Source organism: Pteropus medius, unplaced genomic scaffold (assembly GCF_902729225.1).
Source record: "Pteropus medius unplaced genomic scaffold, Ma_sr-lr_union100, whole genome shotgun sequence".
Classification (NCBI taxonomy): domain Eukaryota; kingdom Metazoa; phylum Chordata; class Mammalia; order Chiroptera; family Pteropodidae; genus Pteropus; species Pteropus medius.
In genome coordinates this window covers 34,349,302-34,363,571 of record NW_024355205.1, presented here as the reverse complement: position 1 = coordinate 34,363,571, position 14,270 = coordinate 34,349,302, and the positions used below count along the sequence as shown (strand labels likewise).

Genomic DNA, 14,270 nt, shown 5'->3' with positions numbered 1-14,270 from the left:
GAAAAAATAAGTTGCAGGATAATATGATAACTTTTGTTTCCAATTCATGAACCTGGAAACCAATGTTATGTATCGCCTGAGGATCCATACCTTTGTAGTAATTATATAAAAGCAGGCATGGGACAACAGCCACCAAATTCAAAATAGCGCTTGACTCTGGGACAGAAGGAGTTGTGCGGGACCCAGGAGGGGTACACAGGAGCCTTTGATTTTGCAATGTTTTTAAAAAAATAATCTAGTCTACAGCCATGCCACCTTGAACAAGCCCGATCCCGTCTGATCTCGGAAGTTAAGCAGGGTCGGGCCTGGTTAGTACTTGGATGCAAGACCACCTAGGAAGACCGGGTGCTGTAGCGTAAAAGATAAAAAATAGGATTGTAAGCTGACAAGTTCCTTGCATTCTGTGAGGTCAACCGAGGGTTGCCTTGCCTAAAAAATAAAAAAATAAAAGTATAAAAATAAACATAATCTAAAACACAACAAGATGTTAGAATTTTTCAAAGCTTTGCGGTGGCTATATGCATGTTTTTTATTACTAGATGTTCTATGTCTTTATTTGTTAATAAAGCAATGTTTTACAAACTGCAAGTTACTTTGTAGAAGTGGTTTGTGAAATCGGCTTTATGGCTCATAACAAAACCTTTAAAAAAAGAAAAAAGGAATATAATAGAATATGTCAGAATATTTAGGTAATAAGTTACTTCAGGGCTTACTGTATTGCTATATAAAATATATTACTTGCCAAGGGTCTTCGACAAAAATATTCAAAAGCCATTTATCGAACATCTGAAGTTGTTGTCTGAACACACTAAATAGATTCAACAAAACTCTTCTTATGTCTGACCTTAAGCAATGTTACTGTGTTATTCTTAGTTATAATATACTATATATAATTATATTATACTTCATTTCATAGTCAGTCACATCTATAGCAATACAATCCACAGAAGAAATTGTGGATGTTTAAAAGGCATTTGCATGTTTCTTTAAAATAGTTTAAATTAAACATTATTTTAAAGTCTGAAATTTGCACTTTAACTAAAATTTACGTTAGGTTAGGGATGTAGTGATGAGCAGCCTGGTCTAGGTTTCACTTGTTATTAATGTCACCTCTTATGTAAAAAAATACAACTCCATGGAAAATGATGTCAACTATTAATTGGTTCATTGACTCAGTTATATTATTTGCTTCATTGTTTTGTGCTATAACTATTTCACAGAAAGATTTTTTAGTGCTGTCCATGTAGTTCTAAATCTTTAGTCTTACCCAACTGGTGAATACCTGGAGATGCAATGAATGAGTTCATCGAGCCCTTGAGTAGAGAAATGAGTTTTCTTGTTCTTCTTTTTTGGCCCCAATGCATTTTGATGAAAAATGTGCTTGCGATGAACTCTTGTTTCCATCAGGTAGAGAGGAGGTCTTTAGTACTTGGAAATAAAGGAGTTGCAACCTGGTAGGATGCATGGCTTTGAGTACACATGCACAAGGCTACAGAAGGAGGGCCGGTCATGAGCGGAGTGTTACCAAGTCCAGCCAAAGTCAACGGGAGCCTTGGTTTAGGAAGTTGTGGTATGAATGGAGAAAAGGGGCGAAGGCACTGATGAAAAGAAATGGACAGTCAGACAAAAAGAACACAGCCAGAGACTCCTGGTCTCAGAGGAGGGGCCCGAAATGTGCCCACGGTGTGAGAGTAACCATAAAATCAGGGTAGTGAGGCTGCATAACCAGGAGCAGATGGTCCCCTTGGGTCCTCCTACAGAGAACAGACGTTGGCCACCTTGAAAATGAATAGGCATGGAGGTGAAACGGACAATCACAACTTAAAATGAAAATTTTTAATATTTCTCCCCAAATGCACACTTCCAGAGAAGATCGCCCTTAATCATAAGAAATACATACAGAATGAAATCAGATGCTCTTGAATACTCAACAAGCATATTCCACCTCCTACTCAATCCTCTAAATAAGAAGGTGTACACAGATACAGTGAGCTTTTTAGAGCTGTTGGAGAGCTCCCAAGATGCTTTATTTTCTGACACACATGCTTTCAATCTATTAGGAAAACGTTCTACTTTGAGGCAATGTTTCTTACACTTAATTCTACCAAATAATTTTTAATAAAATAAAAACTGCTAATGACATAGTTAATTTTTTTTTTTAATTTAAAAGAAAGCTATAGATCTTAGACTATTTTATTTTGGATTGCATCACCAGAGATGAATTGAATACAATTCATTCAAGGGAAGGGGGATACACACACCTGGCATGTTTTTGTTCACACATTAGCCACATGCTTCACAAAACCCACTTTCATTAGGGGTGACCGCTTTTGCAGTCACACTTTTAGATCTCTAAAATGTTTCTTCATACTTTTTAATACTGATAATTTTGTGTTATTTCAGAGGGATTCCCTGAAAACATTCCCATCGATATTTTTATTATGAAAATTTCATGCATATATCAAAGTAGACGGCTTAGTACAATGAATCCCAGTCATCTAGATTCACAATTACCAACTCAAGGTCAGCCTGGTTTCATCTGTGCCCTCACCCACTTCCTGCCTTCCAATACTACTTAGCAGCAAATCCCAACATCATATCATTTGGGGCATAAATATTTCAATATGTAACTCGAAAAGACAAGGACTCTTTTTTTAAATAAAACATCCAAAGTTTCATTTTTGTATCTAAAAATTAATAATAATTTCATTGTTTCAAATATAGTCAACATATTATAGTCAGTAATAATTCAAACCCCATCAGTGTTTGAGGAAAACTCTTGTTTTGCACCATAAGGAAAACAATGCGACCTGCTTCCTGTCTCCAGAAGGGAGGGATGTGAATGACAGCAGAGACAGGGATGGGCAAAGGGAAATGTGATCGTGCCCGGATTACTGAGGACCCTGCAGGTCAGAGCTGTATTAAACAACCACAAAAGGATCCTTTTATTCCAGCAATACTGGAGTGTCTCATGGAACTGAAGCTCAGGAAGTCAGCTGGGTCTCAGAAGGGGACTGAACTGGGAAGTGGGGTACCCTCTCCACTGCCCAATTCTCCTCTCTCTTACCCAGATTTCGAGGCTAGTCATTCCTCATGATTTTTTTCTGCTCCTCTTTATAAGAAACCAGCCCATATCGTGATGGGACTATCTTAGTTATAATTGCAAGTTTCCAGGAAAAAGGGCCTCTGATTGGACCACATTGAGTTAGGTGTCCACTCTTGGTCCAATCGACAGCATCTGAGGGGTTGAGTCCCCTGTAACAAACATAGCTGCCAGTAGCTTCCCCAAGTGGTCTGGTACGTGGGCAAAATCTCCCAGAGAAAGCCAAGGGCCACTGCTCATGGGCTGGCTTGTTGCCAGGGAGGACTGACAGCAGAGGCATCTCTAGAGTTAAGGTACAGACAGTGGGCCACCATGCTGGGTCTTGCAGGCTGGAGGACATTTCCACCTCCCCGTGTGACAAAGGAAAGGGTTCTGTAACGGGCAGGGTTGTCAAATTCAACGAACTCTGTTCTTCCCTCCCCACCCCCTCCCCAAGCAAGGGTTTAGAACTAAGAATCCCCGAGGTTCCTCTTCAGTGATCCCAAAGTGAGAACCACCCTCCGGGCCAGTGAGCAAAGGTTCAGTCGGCCTCAGTTCTGTCTTGTCCCTTGGCTGGTGGAGGTGTGTGCAAGAGATAAACTCTTTAAAACTATTCGTCTCCAGTCTATCACAGGTAGACGTCTCCACCCGGAAGCAGGGCTAAGAGGCAGGTAAGGATGAGGGCATAGTGAGATGTGGATAGGAGACAAAGTTAGATGTCTAAAAAGAATTTAAATTCAGCTGGCGTGCCTAAACAGCAAGGCCTGACTGAACGGGTATTTTCATCTACATCATCTTCATCAGCGTTCATTCGTTCATTCCTTCCTTCCTCCTTCCCTTCCTGCCATCCTTCTTTCCTTCCTTCTCGACCTTCCTGCCTCCCTTCCTTTCTTCCCTTCTTCCTGCCTTTCTCCCTCTCCCTCTCCTCAGTCTCCCCTCTCTTTCCCTCACCTCAGTGACTCCTTAAAGATTTGAGCTCTGGCCTTTGTTCCCAGACATTCAATTCTGCAGCCTTGAGGCCCGGCCTGAGAATCTGCCTTTACAAGTCAAGAGAATTTTGATGCACGCCCAAGTTTGAGAACCTCTTGCTGTCAACAGAAACAGTAGTCAAGCCGACCCCAGAATGTTCCATTCATTCTTTTGCCTTTGAACGAGATGAATTTTCCTAATATAATTTCCCCACATTTCTGTGGTGATGGAGATGTGTGTAGCCAACATACCACAGTTGTTACCGAAGGCATTTAAGTCTACACCCTAAATATCCTTCCTCCTGCCCCAGGAGCTGCCCTCAACAGCTGCTTGGTTCGAGAAAAGCTCACGAAGGTCTCCTGGGCTCCCCAGTCATACCACCGTCTCTAAGTTAGGGAAGCAGTACGTTTCCCTCAATTTAATGTACTAATGTTCTCGAACTTGGTATTGGTACCGTGAGTTGACTAATATAACAAATATGTTTAAAAATTGTAAATTCTAATTTTTGAAACATTATCAGTCCTAGTTTGATATAACAGTATCTAGATTTGTACATCAAAGTGCCCTGCTTGGGAGAGAGTCCCCATATTAGAAAAGTGTAATGGTCACCACGCATAGGACAGGTGAGGCGATCTGCCTGTGCAAAGCAGTCATGGGCTAGTCTGGAAAGAACCATTTCTTTTCTTTCTTTCTTTTTTTTTTTTTTAAAAACTAACTCTATTGACGTATAGCTTACATACCATAAACTCACCCGTTGCAACGGTACAATGACTTTTAGTGAATTTATGTATTTATATAAACGTTGTAAACAGAGTCAGTTTCCTGACACCTCCATCTACCCAAAAGCTCCCTTCGCGGGTTTGCAGTCACTCCCTGCTCCCACTTGCAGCCCCAGGCAACCACTGATCTCCTTTGTCTCTATCGTTTTTGCCTTTTTCTAGAAATTTCCTGTAAATAGAATCAGACACCAGGCACTCTTTGTATCTGGCTATTTACACTAGTAAAATGTTTCTTACACTAGTAAAATGTTTCTTCCAGGCTGTCGTATAGATCAGCCGAGTGGGATTCCGCTGGGTGGGTCCTTTCCCTGTCTCGGTTTGCTTTTACTCCCTGAAACAAAAGGTGTTCCCATTTGTATAGTTGGAACTTTTCTGTGACTAGAAACTCCAAACCTAGACAGTTTCTTGTCGTCTCTGTGCTGCCAGTTGAGAGGAAAGCTGCATGTCAGTCATTTCGATTGTCTAAGCTGGGGACAATTTTTTTAATGTCGGTTTAACACTCAGCTCGTGTTCTTAGATGTCAACTAATGATACCTATTTTTCAGCGGAAAGAATCATTGCTTGTCTTTTTTAAAAGATACAATTGTTTACACAAGCTTTTTCTGAAATATTCTAGTGTCATCTATCAGGTAAGAACATGCCTCATCACAATTTTATGTTTTACCGTAAGAAGATCAATGTTAGCAAGTGACCTATCGCGGGCATATGTCTGTGGCGCACACGTTTCGCACTTAATTCTTGGGTTCGCTGCGCCTAATTCTTGGGCTGCAGCATCTAAACCTGGCGAAAACGTGATCTTCTGTGAATGTGCTCCGGGCATCTATTTTGGAGTGAATAGTCTCTGGTTCAAATATCTGTGTGTGTCTATTGCCTTGGAAATACTTCCTCAGCTTCCGAGGCATTCTCCAAACACTTTCTGAATTAGCCAGCGATCCGGGGTATTTGCAGATAGCGGCAGCTCCTCTCCCTACGATCCATTTCCGGCCGCACAGCTGAGTGGCCCAAAGAGGAAAGAGCATCTAATGGTTTGGAAAATTTAGTTCAGTGAGCTATGGAGTTCTTTATTTTTAACAGTGTGATTAAACAATATTTCTGACAGCACAGGAAATTGGACACATGTTTATTAAGTGCTTCTTTTGAAAAGGGCACCATGCCAGGGTATAAAGCAATGATTTATACGCTTCGTTCATTAAGAAGACATTTCAGCACTGACTCAGTGATAGATGTGAGACAGAAAGTTGAGTAATTCTTATCTTCAAGGAATGTACAACCTGCCATGGAGACATGGGCTCGTGTTCTTTAGGTGGTTTAGGTTTGCTGACAAACCTGCACACTCTTTCTTTGGTTTGGTTTGGTTTGGCAGAAAAATAGTTTCAGCATTATTTTGGAGATAGAAATCTCTCTCTCTCTTTTCTTTTATTTTTTTGAGAAAAAATTCAGAGTGATTTTTATAATAAAATCAATGTTCAATCATAGAATAGAGTTCAAGAGAAGATACAAAATTGGAATGTAGAAATTTGTCTAAAGCATCAGAATCAGACACACATACATCTCCCCCCGGAGATAGAAATCTCTTGCTTCACCAAAATATGAGTTTCTTCCCGACTAGAAGGGCACGGGTTGGTTGGATCTAATTGGTTTCTGAGGGTGCAACTAAACACATCTGCAGCTTATGAGAGCTTTCATTTTAACCTTGATGACGTGAAACTTCTGTGTCCATCCTACAGGGGACACGGGGTAAGAGAGACATGACTCAGGAACCAGAACAACGTAAGTGCTGATTTTGTGCTGATTGGCAGGGTGACCTTCAGCATTTACTTTGATTTCCCTGGGCCTTGGTTAGTCCACGTGGAAAAGGAAGACCCTTGTGTCTGTAAGTTCTCAAGTTCCTTTCAGCAAGAAAATTCAATGAAAACTTTTTCACTGAGGACACAAGACCCTGGCCAGCCCGTGTCTAATAATTATTGCTAGGTAAACTTCCTAAGGGTTTATGACTTTTCCATTCCTCAGGTGTTATATATCTTTTCTTTCCATGGGTTCGTAATGGAACAAAGTAAGAAATGTGTCATCGATACATATTAATGTTTTAAACATTGATTTTGACTGTGTAATAATGAGAAAATTAACTTTCACATTTTAAATATACATATAAGTATACATTTGTTTTATTTATATATATACATATATATATACATATATATGTGTGTGTATATATGAATATATATATATATATATATATATATATTCTACCTGAAAATGAGAAAAGTCGTTAAGGTAGACAAATTAGAAATGAGACTTTTAGATTTTAGTGTCATTTTCTCATTCTCTTCAAACCTCCAATTCCAACACTGATAAATTGTGAAGATGGTGACAGAGGTCGCACGATGTCCCGATGTCCTACTGCTCATAAATAAAAGAAGGATAAAATCCCTGTCTTCATAATGTAAAAATTAGTCTTTTCTCATCCTTTATTTTTTATTGATTAATTTCTTATATACAAAAGCTGTGATAAAAAATGTTTATGAAAAACAAAAATGACGAAATATCAAAAACATCGAAATAAAAGAATCAGTGTTTATCCTACTTTATGTAGATATGATGGGAAGCAACTGGGCATAGGGAGCCCTGGTATGTTTTGACAAAATGTGGATAAAATTCAAATATTAGGTCTTGGGAAGATCTATACATCTTCATTCTGATTAAACAAATATCTGTTCATCAATTTTTAAAAGGTCTGTCCAGAAGATTGACCTGAAGGTTTAGGTGTAAAGTTGACGCCGAGAGTCCAGTCAGACCCCCAATGGGTCAGCCATGGAAAACATGATGATCGTATAATCAGAAAACGGTCCTTCCTGTCCTTATGCCTCAGCCGAAAATAGAAAGTAAAATGCCTGGAAGTGACAAAGGCTTGGGATAAAGGCCAGTGTCCTGGTGAGGCAAGTGACCGCAGAGGCAATGGCCTCGAAGGGTCTCGTGGTGTGCGGGCGAGTGAGATTAAAGACGCAATCGGGTGATCAGCGAGCAAAGAGCTTTGCAAATCTAGATGTGAACAACAAAAAGGCAAGTTTCAAGCAAATGTTGACATTACGTCCTGCTGCAAAGGACAGAAAACCAAAGTAACGGTGACTTAAACATGAATGTTTCCTCTGAACAGTGGTCTGACGGGTGTCTCCATCAGCAGGAATCCAGGCTCCTGTCACCTCGATGCTCACCACCCTAAATGCGGTGCGCCCCTTTATGGGTCAAGATGCTCCTCAAGTCTCGACTAGGCGGCAAAGAAAGAAGGAGACCGCGCCCCCTCCCTGTAAGGCCGCGTCACAGAAACGGCAAACACCGCCTCCACTTATATCCCACGGCCTGGGATCTAGTCACACGGTCACAAAGAGACACACATGAGAAGTTGGGATTCTTGGTTCCAGGTGCTTTGTGCTCAGTTAAAAATTAGGGTTCTATTATTGCAGACGAGTGCATCTGTGTAGTAAGCCTTCGGCTTCTGACAAGTCACCACGCTCCACAGACGTGTCTTTATTTAGATTGCGTGCGGGCCCTGGCAGAAAGTCTGTGTGACTTACGGGGGGGGGCTTTGGGTCACGCGGTAGTTATTAGCCTCAGCTTCAAGATCGGGATCAGCCGTGTGGGAAAGCAGCATGACTACGTGATGGAGCCCCAGTCAGAACTCTGGACTCCAAGCTCGGGTGAGCGTCCCTGGTTGGCAGAGCTCCACGTGTGTTGTCACACGTCCGTGCTGGGACAGGAACGCTGTCCGTGGCTCCACCGGCAGAGGACAATGCAGGCTCCGCATCGGGTACTTTCCTGGACGCCGCCCTTGGAGGATTTTAATGTGTTCTTTTGCTGTCATAAACGATCGCCATGAGTACAATAGTTTTTAGTGAGTTCTGAGACTTTCCAGCAAGTTATTGAAACCGAGGGTGGTTTTGGGAATCCCCCAAACTCGTCATTGGTCTCAGAAGTGAGAGTGGTTTCATGTGCACCGTGCTCACTCTAACTTCATAGCATCTCGACCGTTTCCAAATGACGCACAGATGAGCAAAAGGACAAGGCTGCTTGTGGCCAGAGGCTTTATGCGCTCCGGGACTTACCTGCCTGCACTGATAATGCAGGTACTGATATCTAAACGATCATAATTTATTCATGACATCCAACATGCTGCAATAAAAGATATTCTGCCATAGAAATGGGGGGAATGCTGGCAGAGGAAAGCAAACGGCCCTTTCGTCTGCCTAGGTATCCACACACCTTTCTTCCCGCATATAGTACAGGTTTATACCTTTCCCAAGGGCAATGACTTCAAAGTCCCATGCGGGCACATCCTCCAGCTCAAAAACTGGCTTCTTGGGTGGTACATCGAGCTCTTCATCAGGCCAGAGGGGCTCCTGGTGGCCTGGAGACCCGTGGACTAAGAGAAAAGCTATCTACTTCCAAATGAGCACCAAAATGAGCAGTCGGAAAAGAGGAGATTAAGTAAAACCTCCCATTTGGAAAAGGGGCTTGTGGGAAACACCCAGCCGTCCTTGGCCTGTGGCAGCGACCGAATCCTCAAGGAGCGGTGAGGACCCCCTTGTCGAGCAATAGAGTAAACTGCTCGGTCAGCCCACCCGAACACCTCTGGCTCTGGAACAAAGCCTCTTGGCCAGTTTCCTCCCTGCGCTGCTGGCCGAGGACCGCCTTTGTCCCTCAGCTTTAAAAGCCACATCGGAAGCGAGGATGAGAGCCAAACAGATACCGTGGCGCAGGCGTTGCTGTTTGGATGGTCCCGTCACCTGCTTTGAAGGCCAGTTTGTGGTTTCTTTAACAATATGATTAGCACCCTCACAAACTTAGTGGGCTTCTGGAACGTTCGCTCCATTTTAGGAACGTTGGATTTAGGAAATTGAAAAACAAAACACACAGAATTCCCAGTTAAAACTGAATTTCAGATAAACCATGAATACTTTAGAATGAAAAGATTTGAGGCAGCTTACCCTACAAAACTAGTTGTTGTTTATCTGAAATTCAAATTTAACTGGGCATCCCGTGTTTTATTTGGCAGCCCTATTCTATTTTCGAGAATCAAACCATAAATCCTTGCCTGGACAGTTAATTTTACTTATTTATTATTATTATTTTGCTTGAAGATGTCAGCTTTTTGGCTGCTGGTTGCCATGCTCCCCCATTCCCTTCTCTCCACTTTAATGACTGCTGCCTTCAGGCCTTATGAAGTGAAGTTTGGGAAGGCAACCCCCTCACACAGCTGTTTGCTTCTTGACTGCCTGGCAAAGAAATGGAAATATATAACCCTTTGTAAAACTTTGAGACATCACTGATGCCGTCCGCCTAGGCAGACCTTGCTTGGGGTAGGCAAGCGGTGGGGTTATTTAATCCAGCAAGACCTCAAAACACCAGCTTACCAGTCATATTACACTGCAGGCTCCAGGCAGAGAGGACATCCTTGGCAGAACGCTATTCCCCATTCTGTTTTCAGACTGGCTGGCTTTCATCTCTGTCTTGGACTTTAAGAAGTGTCAGGGAGCAGCTGAACATGCCCCAATTTCTGAATGTTTCCAAGCATTTTTTCCTAATGCTCAGCCTTGGTCACAGGTAGGATGCCTTCTAAAGTAACACTGGGAACATGCCACCAGACGTCTCAACGCCATGTACAATGGTCGCCGTTCTCCCTGGCTATAATATCTAAGTCCTTGCCATCCACCTTGCCATCTCTCACTTCCAGATACTGAACTCTGTGTGGGTTAGGGTTAGAGTCAGCCGCAAGAGTCAGAAATCACACAAATTAGTATAGTTGTGTTCTACGGCCACTGAAACAAATCACCACAAACTTAGTGGCTTAAAACCACACAAACTCGTTATCTTAAAGTTCCAGAGGTCAGAGTCCGAAATGAGGCTTCTGGAACTCAAATCAAAGTTTGGCAAAGGACTTTTTGATTATAGTGTGCCCACCCGCGTAATCCAGGATAATCTTCCCATCTCAGGATCTTGAACTTAACCACACCTGTGAAGTCCCTGCGTAAGGTAATATGGTCATGGCTTTCAGAGATTAGGATGTGGACTATTTTTTTTTTTTTTGAGGGGTGTATTACTCTGTCTACCACAACAAGGAAGAAGTTTATTTCTCTGGCAAATAAAATGTAGGCGGTCAGGGCCAGTACGGAGAGCTCAGGCTCTTTCTACCTTGCCCCGTTCCATCCGCGGCAAATAGTAGCCTCCACTTCACGTCCAAGAGGACTCCTCAAACTGTCACCAACACATCCAGATTCTCGCCAGCAGGGTGGAGGAAGGGGAACAGGAACGACTTGCAGTTGGTGTCCATTAATATCCCATTTGTCAGAATGTAGCCACGTGCCACACCTAGCTGCAAGGGGACTGAAGAAGGGAGGGATTATTCTGGGCAGCCACATGCCTAGCTTGAAAATTGGGGTTTCTACGATTGCAGAGGGAGGAGAGGACACCTACTGGGGGACATTCGCAATCCTCTCCATAGTTCCTGACCAAATCACTAAGATTTACATGCACACTTTCATAGAATGAGTTTAATTCACACGCAAGTGCACTCAACTCTAGAAGACGGCCAGGTTTTACTTAAGTGCTACTAGTCTCACACAGATCTTCAGAGTGAGACAACGAGCATCCTCTGTTTGGCACCCAGATCAATGCTCTCATTAAAAAACAAAAAAAAACAAAAAAAAACACAGAGACATTCACAAAGATAAGAAAAGAAGAACATGAAGTGGAAGTTTGATGGTTCCAAAAATAAGCAGAACATCTTTTCCTGCAGAAGCTTAGCGTGGGCTGAACGATCTGATTATCAGTGAACGAGTACTATGAGCTCTTACTGACCGGGAGAGGGGGCGGGGGCAGCTGGAGGAGGCGCAGCTCAGAGTGGAGGTGAGCTTCATGAAGGACACATTGGCACACCTGATGGGAATGGGGGTTTGGATGACACGTGGGATCCCTCTCGCTCAGCTCACGCCTCTTCAATAATCAAGTTCCATCGGGACAAGCTCTTAAAATACTCCCTATTGACCCATTTCCTTCCATCCTATGTTATTTCCATGATTGGTGTCCAGTTACTATTGTCTCTCACTAAGATTACTACAAAAATCTCCTAAGTGAGGTGTTTAGTGAGATGTTACTCTGTGACATATCCTGCACCTGGCAGCCAGAAGGGCTGTTCCCAAATGCAAAGCTGGTCGCCTCATGTTGTCGGTTGAATTGTGTTCCTCCCAAAAAGACATGTCAGAGCCCTGACCCCTAGCCCTTCAGAATGTGGCCTTATTCAGATAAACGGTCTTTACAGAGGTGATCAAGGTAGAATGAGGTCACCCTACATGGAATTACTTGTTCAACCACCTCTCGTCCTTGCTAGGCTGTGAGCTAAGTGAAGAGAAGACCATATCTGTTTTGTTCCCAGTGAGTCCTCAGGATTTAGCATAATTTGTAATTGGCATCCAGCAAATAGATGTGAAAAAAACTGGTCAAATGAAGAACGTATTTTCCTTTAAAAAACTTTTTTCAATTACAGTCGACATTTAATATTATACTAGTTTCATGAGTAATATGTTTCCCATGAATTATGCGAGTAGCTCTGTTTCCATTTTCATCCCCGGCTTTTAGTGTTTTCAAACTTTCCAACATAGTGAGCTGAAAAAATTATACAGTGAAGACACATCTACCACCTAGATTCTAGAAGTAACACTTCGTTATATTTGCTTTATCACATATGTATTCCTCCACCAATCTCCCTTATTTATTTGATTTTGAGTTTTGAATCATAGATGCCCTCAAGGAGCCTGGCAGTTCAGTTTAGCAGGTATTCTTAGGACAGCCGGCTGTTACTATGCCTGAAAGTCAGGTCCGTGGCCCTTTATGCTCACACGATGATTGTGCATATTTATAATTTTAAAGCTGGAGCTCTGTAGAGTTATCCAGCTTTCCCTTTATTCCAGATCCTTCCCTATGTTCCGTGCAGGTATATATTTAGCAGAGATTATCTCATACAACATCTTGCCCTCGGTTTAGGATCAAATAAAGAAACTGCCCAAACAAACCAAGAAGAACTCCATGATGGTGGAGAAAATCAAACGAACGGGGCCATAACTGAGATGGAGCAAGGACATCTCATCTGGAGGAGAGCCCGAGGCAGGCAGCCACTGTCCTGCTCGGTCAGGGTCAGAGAGGGTGAAGCAAGAGTGGAACTTCCCTACAGGACTGTGGTGGCACCTGACATCTCCTTGCCACCTGGGCCTCTTGGAATTCCAGAAAAACCCCGTAGTCTCTGAAGGATACAGAAGCTCAGGCTCACGAGCTGTTGGAAGTGATGGAAAAAAGAGATTTGGTGCCATCAAACGGGATACAGCTCAGCTCAGCTCAAACGGGATACAAAGAGCCGGTCGGTAAGGAGTGGGCTGCTCTCTGCCCAGAATCCTCACCCTTGCTGCAGGCCCAGTGGACACTCCTGCAGCCGATACAGGACGTGGAGTGGGGACACGGCCTCCGTCAGGTTAAACCTCGACTAGTCCAACCCCGGCATGCTCTTAGGCATTCATGAGCAATGGCAGGAAATCAAGGTAATTTCAGTGATTTTCACCCTGATGATGTCGTTCATGAAGGCTTCTCCTATTCGTTTCTGCGTTATTAACTTGACCCCATGGTACACATTTTTGGGGCTTGTTTTGAGTAAGTTCTGGCTATATTTACTATAAAAATTTTCTCTTTGTGGATTTACACTTTAGAATTTTGAATAACTCCAGTACACCAACTCTCAGAGCACAATGGTCTGTTGTGGACACGCTGTAGAAAGTTTATACTCGGTCCATCGGCAGTCTCTCACAGCAGGTAACACAGACAACACAAACCAGTAAGACAAGTGCCTGGACCAAACGTTAACTTTAAACACGTCAAATTATAGGAAGGCTCTGAGAATGAAATTAATGTAAGAGATAAACTACATGGTTTCAACAAGTTTTCTTTTCCTTTTTGCTTTTTTAATACTGAGTTTATGATGCAGTATTCATCGACTTGGGTATTTGAGAGCTAGTTTAAATGTCTCCCCTGGAAATGGTAAGGATCTTCGGTAAGGAAGAACATGCAGAAATGAGTAAATTGATCTTGTACATAACTTAAAACAACACTGTCCTGGACTTCAGTTACCAAGGCCAACATAGCCGTGTTTTGCTTAAGGTCATTTAAATCGGTTCCTGGTTCTTGCAGTTGAAAGAATCCCAATTCTGCTCTTATCGGTTCTTTTACACTCTTTTTAAAAAAATTAATGATACATATTTTTTTAAGCAATAATAAATACTTTAAATGTAATGGTAAGTATGTTTGAAATAATGCATATTTGTGAGAAGAGCAAAAAAGAACAAGATACCCAGAATCCTAATCAATCCAGTACAAACACTGTTAATATTTCGGGGAGTCCTTTT

General features: G+C 42.4%; 1 pseudogene; it reads left to right on the top strand.

The window, feature by feature from the left end:
• The first annotated feature begins 238 nt into the window (after positions 1-238).
• On the top strand, positions 239-357 carry LOC120598957 (uncharacterized; annotated as a pseudogene).
• Positions 358-14,270: the final 13,913 nt, after the last annotated feature.